The sequence below is a fragment of the Chiloscyllium punctatum genome, chromosome 1, assembly GCF_047496795.1.
Source record: "Chiloscyllium punctatum isolate Juve2018m chromosome 1, sChiPun1.3, whole genome shotgun sequence".
Classification (NCBI taxonomy): Eukaryota; Metazoa; Chordata; class Chondrichthyes; order Orectolobiformes; family Hemiscylliidae; genus Chiloscyllium; species Chiloscyllium punctatum.
The window spans coordinates 175,242,089-175,255,060 of record NC_092739.1 but is presented as its reverse complement, the minus strand read 5'-3'; positions in this window follow the sequence as shown (position 1 = coordinate 175,255,060).

The window sequence follows — 12,972 nt, the reverse complement described above, 5'->3', positions numbered from 1 at the left end:
AAGGTTACTTCAGATTACAATAGGATCTTGATCAGATGGGCCAATGGGCCAAGGAGTTTAATTTAGATAAATGCGAGGTGCTGCAAGTTGGGAAAACAAACCTTACCAGGGTTTATACACTTGATGGTAAGGTCCTGGAGAATGTTGCTGAACTAAGAGACCTAGGAGTGCAGGTTCATAGCTCCTTGAAAGTGCAGTCACATATAGATAGGATAGTGAAGAAGGTGTTTGGTATGCTTCCCTTTAATGGTCAGAGTATTGAGTACAAGAGTTGGGAGGCTATGTTGTGGCTGTACAGGACATTGTGTGCAATTCTGGGTCTCCTTCATATGGGAAAGATGTTGTGAAACTTGAAAGGGTTCAGAAAACATTTATAAAGATGTTACCAGGGTTGGAGGATTTGCACTTTCAGGAGAGGTTGAATAGGCTAGGACTGTTTTCCCTGGAGCATTGGAGGCCGAGGGGTGACCTTATAGAGGTTTATAAAATCATGAGGGGCATGGATAGGGTAAATAAACAAGGTCTTTTCCTTGGAGTTGGGGGAGTCAAGAACTAGAGGGCATAGGTTTAGGGTAAGAGGGAACTTAAGGAGCAATGTTTTCACATAGAGGGTGGTGCTTGTATGGGATGAGCTGCCAGAGGAACTGGTGGAGGCTAGTACAATTACAACATTTAAAAGGCATCTGGTATATGAATAGGGTTTAGCGGGATATGGGCCAAATGCTGACAAATGGGAACAGATTAATTTAGGAAATCTGGTTGGCATGGATGAGTTGTATCAAAGGGTCTGTTTCTTTGCTGTACATCTCTATCTCTTAATGACTCTATAATGCACTGTGGAGTTTGAGTTATGAAGAGAGATTAGACAGACTGGGATTGTTTTTCTTAATGGAGACTGGGGGGGTGGGGGGCTGCGGGTGGCATTTAGAATTTATTCATTATCATACGTATTTTTACAATAAAAATATAATGAAAAATTGTTCTAAGCCGCCCGACCATGGCACCAATAATGACAGAAGTCATGATAAAATCATTAGCTACAAAATCAAGCAAATTTAAAACAAAGTTCCACAAAGTCCATGTAAAGACTCCTGGTCTCAAAGGACCGAGATCCACGATGAGAACAACATGATGGGACAGAAACTGAAATGCTGGCTTGCCATTTCACCAAGGCGAAAGCCTCCGAAGAAACACCACCACTATGTACACGACCCAAAAACAAACACCAACTCATCGGATCGCTGGGCTGCTTACATCCACCTCTTACCATTCTACTCCTTCTTTAATATCCAGTTCGAGTGAGCCAAAGGGTTTTCCTAATAAATATTGGGAACTCAAAACGCATTGTCTTTGATTCCCAGGAGAAACACTAAAAATTCATCCACGGCACTGGCCAGGCATTGAGAAGTATAAAATTATGAGGGATATAGACAGGGCAAGGCCACATTGGATTTGGTACTGGGTAATGAACCCAGCCAGGTGGTAAGGGAGCACTTTGGTGATGTGACCACAATTTGGTTACGTTTACTTTAGTAATGGAAAGGGATAGGTATATACCAGAGGGCAAAGAGTTGCAGTTGAGGGAAAGGCAATTATGATGAGATTCGGCAAGATTTAGGATGCATAGGATGGGGAAGGAAACTGCAGGGGATGGGCACAATTGAAATGTGGAGCTTATTCAAGAAACAGCTACTGCGTGGCCTTGGAGCTTCGAAATCGACGTTTTGGGCAAAAGCCCTTCATCAGGAATAAAGGCAGTGAGCCTGAAGGGTGGAGAGATAAGCTAGAGGAGGGTGGGGGTGGGGAGAGAGTAGCATAGAGTACAATGGGTGAGTGGGGGAGGAGATGAAGGTGATAGGTCAGGGAGGAGAGGGTGGAGTGGATAGGTGGAAAAGGAGCTAGGCAGTTCGGACAAGTCCGGACAAGTCATGGAGACAGTTACTGAGCTGGAAGTTTAGAACAAGGGTGAGGTGGGGGAAGGGGAAATGAGGAAACTGTTGAAGTCCACATTGATGCCCTGAGGTTGAAGTGTTCCGAGGCGGAAGATGAAGCGTTCTTCCTCCAGACGTCTGGTGGTGAGGGAGAGGTGGTGAAAGAGGCCCAGGACCTCCATGTCCTCGGCAGAGTGGGAGGGGGAGTTGAAATGTTGGGCCACGGGGCGGTGTGGTTGATTGGTGCGGGTGTCCCGGAGATGTTCCCTAAAGCGCTCTGCTAGGAGGCACCCAGTCTCCCCAATGTAGTGGAGACCGCATCGGGAGCAACGGATACAATAAATGATATTAGTGGATGTGCAGGTAAAACTTTGATGGATGTGGAAGGCTCCTTTGGGGCCTTGGATAGAGGTGAGGGAGGAGGTGTGGGTGCAGGTTTTACAGTTCCTGCGGTGGCAGCGGAAGGTGCCAGGATGGGAGGGTGGGTTATAGGGAGGCATGGATCTGACCAGGTAGTCACGGAGGGAATGGTCTTTGCGGAAGGCGGAAAGGGGTGGGGAGGGAAATATATCCCTGGTGGTGGGGTCTTTTTGGAGGTGGTGGAAATGTCGGCAGATGATTTGGTTTATGCGAAGGTTGGTAGGGTGGAAGGTGAGCACCAGGGGCGTTCTGTCCTTGTTACGGTTGGAGGGGTGGGGTCTGAGGGCGGAGGTGCAGGATGTGGACGAGATGCGTTGGAGGGCATCTTTAACCACGTGGGAAGGGAAATTGCGGTCTCTAAAGAAGGAGGCCATCTGGTGTGGTCCACCACAGAACACACCAGATGGCCTCCTTCTTTAGAGACCATAATTTCCCTTCCCACGTGGTTAAAGATGCCCTCCAACGCATCTCGTCCACATCCCGCACCTCCGCCCTCAGACCCCACCCCTCCAACCGTAACAAGGACAGAACGCCCCTGGTGCCCACCTTCCACCCTACAAACCTTTGCATAAACCAAATCATCTGCCCACATTTCCGCCACCTCCAAACAGACCCCACCACCAGGGATATATTTCCCTCCCCACCCCTTTCTGCCTTCCGCAAAGACCATTCCCTCCGTGACTACCTGGTCAGGTCCACGCCCCCCTACGACCCACCCTCCCATCCTGGCACCTACCCCTGCCACCGCAGGAACTGTAAAACCTGCACCCACACCTCCTCCCTCACCTCTATCCAAGGCCCCAAAGGAGCCTTCCACATCCATCAAAGTTTTACTTGCACATCCACTAATATCATTTATTGTATCCGTTGCTCCCGATGCGGTCTCCTCTACATTGGGGAGACTGGGTGCCTCCTAGCAGAGCGCTTTAGGGAACATCTCCGAGACACCCGCACCAATCAACCACACCGCCCCGTGGCCCAACATTTCAACTCCCCCTCCCACTCTGCCGAGGACATGGAGGTCCTGGGCCTCCTTCACCGCCGCTCCCTCACCACCAGACGCCTGGAGGAAGAACGCCTCATCTTCCATCTCGGAACACTTCAACCCCAGGGCATCAATGTGGACTTCAACAGTTTCCTCATTTCCCCTTCCCCCACCTCACCCTAGTTCTAAACTTCCAGCTCAGTAACTGTCCCCATGACTTGTCCGGACTTGTCCGGACTTGTTCTACCTGCCGATCTCCTTTTCCACCTATCCACTCCATCCTCTCCTCCCTGACATATCACCTCCATCCCCTCCTCCACTTACCCATTGTACTCTATGCTACTCTCTCCCCACCCCCACCCTCCTCTAGCTTATCTCTCCATGCTTCAGGCTCACTGCCTTTATTCCTGATGAAGGGCTTTTGCCCGAAACGTCGATTTCGCTGCTCGTTGGATGCTGCCTGAACTGCTGTGCTCTTCCAGCACCACTAATCCAGAATCTGGTTTCAAGCATCTGCAGTTATTGTTTTTACCTTACTGCGTGTCCTTGGTAAATATGTACATGTCAGGCAGGGAGGAAGTGGTCGAGTGAGGGAGGCATGGTTCACTAAAGAAGTTAAAACTCTTGTCAAGATGAAGAAGAAGGCTTATATTAGATTGAGACATGAAGACTCAGAGCACATGAGAGTTACAGGTTAGCCAGGAAAGATCTAACAAGAGCTAAGAAGAGCCAGCAGAGTCAAGGATAACCTGAAAGCTTTCTATCAGTATGTCAGAAATAAAAGAATGATGAGAGAAAGATTAGATACTGGATTAGTGGTGCTGGAAGAGCACAGCAGTTCAGGCAGCATCCAACGAGCAGCGAAATCAACGTTTCGGGCAAAAGCCCTTCATCAGGAATACCGAAACGTTGATTTCGCTGCTCGTTGGATGCTGCCTGAACTGCTGTGCTCTTCCAGCACCACTAATCCAGTATTTGATTTTCAGCATCTGCAGTCATTGTTTTTACCCAGAGAAAGATTAGAGCCAATCAAGGGTAGTAGTGAGAAATTGTGCGTGGAGTCTGAGGACATAGGGAAGCACTAAATGAATTTTTTTTGTCAGTATTCACACTTGAAAAAGACAATGTTGTCAGAAGAATACTGAGATACAGGCTACCAGACTAGATGGGATTGAGCTGAAAATGTGTTGCTGGAAAAGCGCAGCAGGTCAGGCAGCATCCAAGGAGCAGGAGAATCGATGTTTCGGGCATGAGCCCTTCTTCAGGAATGAGGAAAGTGTGTCCAGCAGGCTAAGATAAAAGGTAGGGAGGAGGGACTTGGGGGTCACTTTCTCCTAGATGGGATTGAGACCCACAAGGAGGAGGTATTAGCAATTCTGGAAAGTGTGAAAATAGATAAGTTTCCCTGGGCCGGATGGGATTTATCCGAGCATTCTCTGGGAAGATAGGGAGGAGATTGCAGAGCCTTTGGCTTTAATCTTTATGATACACAAAGCCAATACACTGGGACGTCCCATTAGGGCAATGGGACCCTGCATCAAAACTTCTCTGGCTATGTCGAATGGATCTTGAAACCCATTTTACAGGGGACCCCCAGCTTCTGTAATGACAGTACAGACCAGCATCTCCAAATCATTGTCCACAGGAATAGTGCCAGAAGACTGGAGGATAGCAAATGTTGTTCCCTTGTTGAAGAAGGAGAGTAGAGACAACCCTGGAAATTATAGACCAGTGAGCCTTACTTCAGTTATGGGTAAAATGTTAGAAAAGGTGAAAAGAGATAGGATTTATAATCATCTAGAAAGGAATAAGTTGATTCGGGAGAGTCAACATGGTTTTGTGAAGGGTAGATCATGCCTCACAATCCTTACTGAGTTCTTTGAGAGGGGGTCCAAGCAGGTGGATGAGGGTAAAGTGGTTGATATGGTGTATATGGATTTCAGTAAGATGTTTGATACGATTCCCCAAGATAGGCTGTTGCACAAAATATGGGAGGTATGGGACTGAAGGTGATTTGGTGGTTTGGATCAGAAATTGGCTAGCTGTAAAAAGAGAGAGAGAGTGGTGGTTGATGGGAAACATTCATCCCGAAGTTCAGTTACTTGTGGGGTACTGCATGGATCTGTTTCGGGGCCACTGCTGTTTGTCCTTTTTATAAATGATCTGGACGAGGGCGTAGTAGAATGGATTAGTAAATTTGTGGATGACACTAAGGTCGGTGGAGTTGTGGATAGTGTAGAAGGATGTTGCAGGTTACAGAGGGACAGAGATAAGCTGCAGAGCTGGGCTGAGAGGTGGCAAATGGAATTTAATGTGGAAAAATGTGAGGCGATTCACTTGGAAGGAGCAACAGGAATAAAGAGGACTGGGCTAATGGTAAGATTCTTGGTAGTGTAGATGGGCAGAAAGATCTCAGTGAGGTAAAAACAATGACTGCAGATGCTGGAAACCACATTCTGGATTAGTGGTGCTGGAAGAGCACAAGCAGTTCAGGCAGCATCCAAGTAGCTTCGAAATCGATGTTTCGGGCAAAAGCCCTTCATCAGGAATAAAAAGCTTTTTATTCCTGATGAAGGGCTTTTGCCCGAAACGTCAATTTCGAAGCTACTTGGATGCTGCCTGAACTGCTGTGCTCTTCCAGCATCACTAATCCAGAAAGATCTCAGTGTCCATGTACAAAAATCCCTGAAAATTGCCACTGAGGTTGATAGAGTTGTTAAGAAGGCAAACGGCGTATTAGCTTTTATTAGTAGAGGAACCACGAGGTCATGCTGCAGCTGTACAAAACTCTGGTGTGGCTGCACTTGGAGTATTGCATACAGTTCTGGTTGCTGCATTATTGGAAAGGGTTCAGAGGAAATTTACTGGAATGTTGCCTGGTATGGAATGAAGTTCTCATGAGGAAAAGTGGAGGGACTTGAAGCTGTTTTCTTTAGAATGAATTGAATTGAATTGAATTGAATTTATTGCCATGTGTGCCGAGGCACAGTGAAAAGCTTTGTCTTGTGAGCAATACAGGCAGATCACAGAGTGAAATAGTATAGATAAGTAAATAATAGGTAAACAGCGGCAAAAACAAAAACACAGGGACAGGCGAATGTTAAGAGTTTGTGAGTCCATTCAGTATTCTAACAGCAGTAGGGTAGAAACTGTTTCAAAACCAGCTGGTGTGTGTTCAGACTTCTGTACCTTCTCCCCGATGGTAGATGTTGTAGAAAGACATTGCCAGGGTGGGATGGATCTTTGAGAATGCTGGTGGCCTTTCCTTGACAGTGGGCCTGGTAGATGGATTCTATAGATGGGAGGTTGGCCTTTGTAATTGTCCGGGCCGAGTTCACTACTCTCTGTAACCATCTCCGATCTTGAATGGTACAGTTGCCATACCAGGTAGTGAGACATATAAGCTAATCAGAAGTTAGATAGTGAGAGCTTTTTTCTTTGGATGGTGATGGCTAGCATGAGGGGACATTGATTTAAATTGAGGGGCGATAGATATAGGACATATTAGATTAGATTCCTTACAGTGTGGAAACAGGCCCTTCGGCCCAATTTTTCCACACCAATCCTCCGAAGAGCAGCCCACCCAGACCAATTCCCCTACATTTACCTCTTCACCTAACACTACAGGTAATTTAGCATGGCCAATTCACCTGCACACCTTTGAATTGTGGGAGGAAACTGGAGCACCCGGAGGAAACCCACAAGGAGAATGTGCAATCTCCACACAGACAGTTGCCCGAGGCAGGAATTGAACCTGGATCCTGCCGCTGTGAGGCAGCAGTGCTAACCACTGTGCCGTCCCGGATGTCAGAGGTAGTTTTTTTTACTCAGAGTTGTAGAGACGTGGAACGCTCTGCCTGCAACAGAAGTCGAATCGCTAACTTTAAAGGCATTTAAATGGTCATTAGATAAACATATGGATGAAAATGGAATAATGTTGGATAGATGGGCTTCAGATTGACTCCACAGGTTGGCACAGCATTGTACTGCACTGGAATCGTATGGAATACTGAAATAAAAGTTACTTTTTGATGGAGCGATCTCTCCCTCTCCTACTCCAGAATCACCACCTCGTTGTTCCAGGTATTTCGCAGGTATGTCCTGTACATATAAAACAGGACAATTCCAGCCTGGCCAATTACTGCCCCACCAGTCTATTCTTGATCATCAGTAAAACCATGGAAAGTATCATCAACAGTGCCATCAAGCAGCACCTTCTCAACAATAGTCTGCTCAGTGACGCCCAGTTTCAGTTCCACCAAGACCATGTTAGGTTCAAACATGGACAAAAGAGCTGGATTCCAGAGGGGAGGGGAGAGGGACAACCCTGACATCAAGGCTGTATCTGACCGAGTGTGGCATCAAGGATCCTGGGCAACACTGGAATCAACGGGTATCAGGGGGCAAACACTCCAGTGGTTTCAGTCATATCTGACACATAGGAAGGTGGTTGTGATTCATGGAGGTCGATCACTCAGCTCTCGGACATCTCTGCAGGAGTTCCTCAGGATAGTATCCTCAGTCTCAACTGCTTCATCAATGACCATCCCTCTGTCATAAGGTCAGAAGTGGGGATGTTCACCAATGATTGTACAATGTTCAGCACCATTCATGACTCCTCAGATACTGAAGCAGTCCGTGTTCAAATGCAACAAGATCTGGGCAATATCCAGGCTTGGGCTGCTTAGCATTCATGCCACACAAATGCCAGGTAATATCCATCACCAACAAGAGACAATCTAACCACCATCGCGTTATCATCATTGAATCTCACACTGTCAACATTCTGGGAGTTAAACATTCACCATAAAGTCCAACAAGTTTATTTGAAATCATGAGCTTTCAGAGTAACGCTCCTTCGTCAGGTGAAGTGATAGAGGGCACACAGCAACACAGTTTATAAAGCAGAGGCAGCAAAGGATCATACAACTAGTGGAAGTGTAGTGAACAAAATGGCTGATGGAGAACACTGTTAGAAAGGAAATACAAGTTTCAACTGATGAAGGAGCAAATTCAGAATCTGTTTCAAGTCACTGCTCCAAGATAATGAAGGGTTTTATCAGTCCCTGCCTAACTTTCCAAATGTCAGTCAGGCCGAGATACAAAAGGTGACATTTCAGGTCAGACACTGAATTGTTGGTGTGAGGCCTTCAGAGTCTGTCTCCGAGCTTTACATCAGGCAGGTCTTATTCCAAAAGTAGGACTTTGCAAAATGCCACACTGACCAACTGTGACTACAAATTGTGTGCTTTTTTAAACCAAATTAAATGCATCTGCCAATAAAATGATTCACCCCAAAGATATGTGTGTGTATGTGTGTGTGTATACAAGCACTTGAGAGAGGGTGTGCATGATACAGTATATTTCTGTGAGAGACTATGTGTGCGAGAGATTGTATGTATCTTGTGTGTGTGTGTGTGTGTGTGTGTGTGTCTGTGTGTGTGTCTGTGTGCCTGCGTGTGCCTGAGTGTGAAAGTGTGTGCGTTTGTGTGTGAGAGAGTGTGCGTGTGTGCGTTGCTGTGTGTGTGTCTGTGCGTGAGTGTCTGTGTGTATGTGCCTGTGTGTGTGAGTGTATGTGTGTGTGTGTGTGTGTGTGTGTCTGTGTGTGTGTGTGTGTGTGTGAGAGAGAGGAATGGTTACAAGAGCAGGTAAGGGACTAAGGATACTGCAGTGAGTAACTCCCCTCCTGACTCCCGAAACCCTGTCCACCAGATACAAGGCACAAGTCAGGAGTGTGATGGAATACTCCCCACTTGCCTGCATGTGGCAGCTCCAACAACACTCAAGAAGCTTGACACCATCCAGGATAGAGCAGCCTGCTTGATTGACATCACATCTACAAATATCCACTCCCTCCATCACCGATGCTCAATAGCAGCAGTGTGTACTATCTACATAATGCACTGCAGAAATTCACTAAGATTCCTTCAAGAGCAGGTGAATTGTATAAACAGAACTATAGGGAGAGGTTTAACCACAACAGTGAGGAAATGGTGGTGGAAGATTCATCTGAGGGTCGGTTCAGAGAGTGAAAGAGAAATGACAAGCCAACATTGCACAGCAGCTGGGTGGGTACAAGTAGTCAGAGTGGAACAACACTATCGACCAGAACAGACCGGACCAGACCAAACTAGACCAGACCAAACCAGACCAGAACAGACCAGACCAGACCAGACCAGACCAAACCAGACCAGACCAAACCAGACCAGACCAGACCAGATCAGGCCAAACCAGACCAGACCAAACCAGACCAGACCAAACTAGACCAGACCAAACCAAACCAGACCAAACCAGACTAAATCAGACCCCCTCAAAATATATGAAGAAGGTAACCTGGATCCTAATTTTTTCTTATTTTATAGGTAATTGTGAAGTGCCGTATTCCAGAGGCAATGTGGCTGGTCGAACCACTCGACATTCAACAAAACACCATTTATTTAAACACTGTGGTTAAAATGCAAACAAAAGAAAGAGGAATTTAGAATAACAACTGAATAACAAATACATTACCTAATACTAATTAACTGTTCCAATCGAGTAACATCCTATAAACACACCCCTTGGCAAAAAGGCAAATTCAGATTCTTACAGGTGGTTCTCCAATCTAGGAGGGAAATTTCAGTGAGAACAGCAGCTCCGAATCATCTCCTGAAACTCCTAACTCTTCTGGGACCCCAAACAGCTTCTGATGGTAAAAGCGGAAAAGAACTAGGAATCTTGGTCTGTGCTCACTGACCTCTCCCCTTACATTGGTACAACTGCTTAAAGAAACTGAAAGGCCTCCAAAGTTATTTACTGAGGCCATCTCTAGTAGGCAGTTCACCTCTGCCTTTACATCTCTCTCCAAAAAATCCCCGAACAAAATAACCTTTGAAAATGACAGCATCATCACAACAGGTAGGGGTAGGGAGACAGTTTACAAAGCTAGTACCTCATGTTAGCGTTTCTCATCGCAAATAAACAAAGGGCTCTTGGAGCATCGTGGTGGCGTCCGTACTTCTGAACCAGGAGGCCTGAGTTCAAGTCCCACCTGCTCCTGGGGTGTGTCATAATATCCCTGAACAGAGTGTTTGAAGACTGACCTGAGGAGTGGATAGGTAGATGGAAAGGCCCTCAGTCAGGGTGGACACTCTGGACACATCTTTCCTGCCCATATACAAGGGAGCGAGAGGAGAAGGGATCTCCCCAGTGGGTAGAGATCTCAGGCCCCGTTTCAATCCAGGAGTGACTCAGTGAGACAAGATGTCCACCAGGGAGGATTGTATGCATTAGCTCAGAATTAGGTTCTGTTTCTGACCAAATCTCACCTCATTAATATGCAGCTTCCCAATCTCCCACCCCTGGATATGGAGCTAACACAAGGAATTCCTGACAAAGGAATCATAGCAAGCAAAAGTGAGGACTGCAGATGCTGGAAACCAGAGTTTAGATCAGAGTGCTGCTGGAAAAGCACAGCAGGTCAGGCAGCATCCGAGGAGCAGGAAAATCGATGTTTTGGGCAAAAGCCCTTCGTCAGGAATAAAGGCAGTGAGTCTCCAGGGAGGAGAGATAAAAAAAATTATCGGTCCACCCCGGAGGCTCCCTGCCTCTATTCCTGATGAAGGGCTTTTGCCCGAAACATCAATTCTCCTGGTCCTCGGATGCTGCCTGACCTGCTGTGCTTTTCCAGCAACACTCTAATCTGAACCAAAGGAGTCGGAGCAGGTGAATCCAGACCAGCTCCGGCTCGGCCCTTGAACCTTGCACTTTGGAGCATTGGCACTTTCATTGAACATAGAACTTAGAACATTCCAGTACAGTATAGGCCATTTGGCCCTCGATGTTGCACCGACCTGTGAAATTAAGCTGATGCCCATCTAACTTACACCGTTCCATTGTTATCCATATGTTTATCCAATGACCATTTAAATGCCCTTAAAGTTGGTGAGTCTCCTATCACTGCAGGCAGTGCGTTCCATGTCCCGACTACTCTCTGAGTAAAGAATCTACCTCTGATGTCTGTCCTATATCTATCACCCCTCAATATAAAGCTGTGTCCCCTCATACTAGCCATCACCATCTGAAGAAAAAGGCTCTCCCTGTCCCTCTGATTATCTTACAAGTCTCTATGAAGTCACCTCTCAACCTTCTTCTCTCCAACGAAAACAGACTCAAGTCTCTTAGCCTTTCCTCATAAGGCCTTCCCTCTATACCAAGCAACACCCTGGTAAATCTCCTCCGAATTCTTTCCAAAGCTTCCACATCCTTCCTATGATGTGGTGACCAGATCTGCATGCAATACTCCAAGTGTGGCTACACCAGAGTTTTGTAGCATGACCTCATGGTTCCAAAATTTGACCCTCTACTAATAAAAGCTAACACACCGTATATCCCTGATGAAGGGCTTTTGCCCAAAACGTCGATTTTACTGCTCCTTGGATGCTGCCTGACCTGCTGTGCTTTTCCAGCACCACTCTAATCTAGACTCTGGTTTCCAGCATCTGTAGTCATTGTTTTTACCACATTTCAATTGTGCCCATCCCCTGCAATTTCCTTCCCCATCTAATGCATCCTAAATCTTGCCAAATTGCATCATAATTGCCTTTCCCCCATTTATACCTCTTTCTTTGCAGTATATATCTACCCCTCTGCATTTCTAAAGTAAACATAACCAAAATATGGTCATTGTCACGAAATGCTCAACTCCCTCCAAATCTAACACCTGACCGGGTACATTACCCAATACCAAATCCATTATGGCCTCACCCCTTGTTGGCCTGTCTATATACTGTGTCAGATGTAGGTTTCCTCATTGAGCTGGAAGCTCAGTGAGCAAACCTACATCCAGAACCTCAATCTGAGCTACTAATGTTCTCAAAACTTGCTAAAATTGTGTTGGGAAACCCTTCTGCACACATTGAACAAGAATTGACCCATCTAATGTACTTGAAGTATAGTATTTCCAGTCAATATTGGGGAAGTTAAAGTCCTCCATTAGGACATCCTGTCACTCTCTCGTTCCTATCCAAAATCATCTTTGCAATCCTTTCCTCTACATCTCTGGAACTATTCGGAGGCTAATAAAAAACTCTCAACAGGGTGATCTCTCCTTTCCTGTTTCTAACCTCAGCCCATACTATATCAGTGGATGAGTCCTCAAATATTCTCTCAGCTGCTGCAATACTATCGCTGATGAACAATGCCATCCCGCAAACCTCCCCCCTACCCCCCCACACCCATACACCTCCACCACGCTCCCCCCCCCCGCCACCCCACAACCAACCCCTTTATCATCTTCTCTGTTGTTACTGAAACATCTAATTCCTGGAACCTGCAACAACCATTCCTGTCCCTGCTCTATCCATGTCTCTGAAATGGCCACAACATCGAAGCCCCAGGTACCAGCCCATGCTGCAAGTTCATCCACCTTATTCCGGATACTCCTGGCAGTGAAGTACACACATTTCAAACCAACATCCTGATTGCTGGTGCCCTCTTGTGACCTTGTAAACCTATCCCTGACCTTACTACCCTCAACCTCCTTTACCACGGGAACTACAATTGAGGTTCCCATCCCCCTGCTGCATTAGTTTAATCCCCCTCCGAAGTGCATTAGCAAACATCCCCCCAGGATATTGATATCCCTCTGATTCAGGT